Here is a 4,325-nt window from a genome sequence, read left to right as displayed (position 1 = left end):
AATGTTGGAAATAACTGCTGCTTTTATTCACCATTTTGGTTAATATAGTTCACACTTTTTACAAGCTTCAGCCACCACAGGCTACACAACTTTTAACCATAATTCTATCAAGCACATTAAAACACTGTGGGGTTTTTGTGTGTTCACAACCGTAAGTGCTTATATAACAAAAGCAATGACAGCAGAGAGCATGGACATAGAGCAAAGTATGATGAACTTCTATACTGGTTCAAATATGAAGGTCAGCCATCAAAACTGTAACTCGTACTTTGGTACACTGCACTTTATAAAGCTGGTTTGGGATGTCTTCCTAAAATTGATTTGAACAGGCACAGTAACTCTTATAAGTTTAGTTTTATTGCATATTTATATTGACAGTACAATAAGGGTAACTTCAGAGTAAATGTTCCCTTTGCACTTTTCTTTCACTTTTCAAGGCTACTGTTTAAATATTTTGAAGACCATTCATTTAAGTGAAAGTATCAACATTGTGATGTAGAAATGAATGGCCACAAGTAAAAGATTTGACCTCCATTTAAAGCTGTGTGCTCATCATTAGAAATAACCACCTGATATTATAAAAACATATCATTTACTATAGCAGATGTGCGATGTTCAGTCAGAGAATCCCAAATGGTGTTTTACAACTCTTATCAAGAAGGTCACACACTAGCTCGGCAATAGCGCCCCCTTCTGAATATGCTATGTGAAGCACTAAGGGCCTGAGCTCAGTTTTGTTTGTGTTAAGAGGTTCCTTGAAAAAAATCTGCACACAGCTCAGAAAAGATAAAACACAAACTGAATGACTTTAGCTGAAAGATCTCACCAGCACATTAAAACTATGTCACTTAAAGTCAAAGAAAAGAAGTATGTCATCACATTCCTTCATTCATGCACAAATTTTAGCCATTGATGTGTACATGCAAACACTCACAGTACAGTATGCCCATTGGCCATTTCATACATACAGAGCTGTGTTATGTAACATTATCTCTGGGGTCTCTAACATGCAGACAACTGAATCACCAAACAGCCTCCGAGCTCAATCCAATCTAACAGCAGTAAACAACACACTACTTGAAGTCTTAACACACATAAGATCAAATTAATTAAGCACTATAACAATTAATCTTTATGTCAACAGAGAATTCTCTACACAATATCCAGGAGACTAGCACAGCAACTGAAGTAAGGCCAGGAGGGTGACTGTAAGGAATGTAAGTGTGTGTGTGTGGTGATGCCTCTGCTGTATATGACTAGATTTGTGTGTATCTGGCAAAAACACAGGGTTATGTAAGCATGTGGGAGTGAGGTGCCGAGTGGTATCTATGGAAACAATGACAGCGAGGAAAGACAGTTCACCAGCTAAGGTTCACCAGTCAGGAGTGTGGGAGGTCACTGACACTGTCTGCTGCTTTCACATGAACAGATGATCTTTACAGTGAATTAACCAATTAGGACCCTGCATCACATGAAACCATCTCACACACAAACAACACATAAGAAACCATGCAGAGTCAATAGCCACTACAATGGCATAAACATAACATGCACTAGTGGGCGTAATGTTCACCCTAATGAGATGACTGAACAATTTATTTGACAATTAGGCAAATGTGGTATTTCATCATGTGCATCCAGACAAAGAATGGAAATGGTACTGCTCAGCCACACTGCACCGATGTAATTAAGCTTCCAAATATACAATGCAGGAACATAAATCTATGTAGATGTCTTCCAGGTGAGAAGCTATCAAGCAATGCATGACTGAAGAGCTTTGACTACTCATCCAGAAGGCTTCTTAAATGCAAACAATGACTTTGATCCTATTTAAAATGCAATTTGAAAGATGATGATTTGAAAGAGAACAGGGAGGAAAAGAGGATGAGTTGAAAAGAAGCCTTTTTTTTCAAACTGGGACAACTCTTTAATGCTACAGGGCCAAGGATTTTGAAAGGATTATGAAAGGATTAAGAAAACTGACCGTTTTAAAACAAACAAACAAACAAATAATGCCAAGAGAAATCAGAGGCTCCTTTTCCCAGTAGGTTTCAGTTTCTTTGGCTCAAAACCCACGGTCAACACTCTGCATTCTAACAGACCACCACATATTTAACAACACCCATGTCATTAGGAAAGCGTATTACATTTAAACAAAAGGAAAAAAACCCACATCCACTCACTTTAAATCAGCCAGTGACACTTGGTTCCTGGTGCTATAAGCCTTTCTTTACATGGGCAACAGCATGCTATCCTTATTATGAAAATTCAAGTCAAATTAGGTCAGATGGAGATGGATAGAATAGGGGGGTTAAAAAGGAAGGAGTTGGGGGTATGACAAGTTGTCTGTGTGTGTTGCTTATAGTGCAAGTCGAGACACAGAACAATGAGGTTAACTGGGTCGCCGTTGCTGACTGGCTGTGCCAAACAGCTGGAGATGAAAAGGGAGTATGATTGAGTCATGAGAAAGAGGGGAGGGAGGCAGGAAAGGAGGAGGAAGCTGGCAAAACAGGACTATGATGCAACAAAATGTAAACACAAACACAGAAAATATATACATTTACGTCAATACTTATGATGCAAATTTGCTTGATGATAAGAGAATAAGGAGCCACAGACAGTAGTGGTGGTGTTGCTGGCCCTGCCTGCTATCTGGGGGTATGTAAATAATACATGGCTTTCTCTCACAAAACATACAAGCTGACTCCTGAGCATCTCAGCTGTAAAATAAAAAAAAGTGCACTGCTACTCTGAAAGGATCTCAAGGAAGCATCCCACTGGAGCAATATATCTCACTAAATGAAGAGTTTTAATCCACAAACCACAGCAGAAGCAAACATCCCATCACTGACAGATGCACAGGGTTAGACACGACATCAAGCAGGACATCCATGTGTTATTTTATGGATGTCCAACAATATTTTTTATTAGCAACTAGCACTGGTGACTAGCCTGCCCTTTCATCAATGTAAGCGATGGGGCTGCTAGCTAATGTGTAGTGTAGCACATTTACCTCCACCGCCATCATGTGTGTATTTACAATCAGCGTCGCTGCTTTTAACGCAAATACTGTTGCTTGACTAGCTTGTCTAACAAAGCGAAGCGGCATTGTTCACTGTAAGCGTGCTGCCAAGGAAACGGAGAAGCGTGTCTGTGCTGGACACATTTTCTTTTTCACCACTATAACACCACTACTGCTAACTCGGTAGCTAAAGAGCTAGTAGAAGCCCTGGTGGTAGTTACAGCTATCGATGTTATATCAAGACATTGGCTCGGTTGCCTTTGTAGTCAATACAGTACCAATAAACACCGCCAGACATAGCGCTAACACTGCATGAAGCTCAACAGTACCTTTTTTTGCGTCTACCACGGCGACTACAGGATCATTTCCTGGCACCAGTCCTTTTGTTTATGTGATTCGGTGTCTTGTTTTCATCAATCCGCCTCGTCTCTCTCCTCCAGGAGTCGTGCCGCCCCGGCTGACAGCACTACTGCTCGGGATGACAGGGCCCCGCCCTTAGCAACCAATCAGATGCGGAGGAGCTGGAAACTGAGGCAAGAGACGTTTCCCATTGGCTAACAGGTTTGTCTGTCATCGTGTCGCTAGGGGCACACCTCGGTCCAAGGGCAGGACACCTGCCAGGCAAGGATGCTGCGCGCCGCAGGTGCAGCTCAATTAAGTGATGAAAGGGATTCAGAAAAAAAACAATAAAATGCACTTAAGCGTGATAACATATTACTACAGGCATCTGGTCTCTTTTATTATGAACACTGCCCTTTATTAGCCTTATTCAAGAACAACACGTTATTTTGATAGAGAAAGGGCACTGGACACAATTGTGTTAAAAAAATATTTAAACAAATATTTTTATATAATAAAATTTTAATTTAAAAAGGCAAAGTAAAAAACATAGGCTAATCTATTTATGTGATCTAGACCCCATTTATTATAGTTACTCATCACACTGCTGATAGCAACAAGGGCTAGTTTTTCTGCTTGCACAGGACAGGAAATCATTACATCTGAGTCATATTTGTATTTTTTGTTTATTTCAGTCAAAAAGCCATCTCTGTGACGCAACCAATAAACGCAAAATTGTCCGGCAAAGACAGTAATATACAGACAGAGACAGACTCTTGTACCAAATGTTATACAATAAAAATAAAACATATGCACATATATACAGCATAACAGGGATTGATCCATGGATCCTTGGGATTCCAGTGTTTGTTATAATAAGCAAAAACGTATGCAATCATTAACCCAAAATATGTAGAAAAATAAAATCATATGTGAACGGTACAAAATAAAACATGATGGCATG

Source organism: Parambassis ranga, chromosome 14, assembly GCF_900634625.1.
Source record: "Parambassis ranga chromosome 14, fParRan2.1, whole genome shotgun sequence".
In the NCBI taxonomy this organism is placed as follows: domain Eukaryota; kingdom Metazoa; phylum Chordata; class Actinopteri; family Ambassidae; genus Parambassis; species Parambassis ranga.
Note: the sequence above shows the minus strand (reverse complement) of the source record.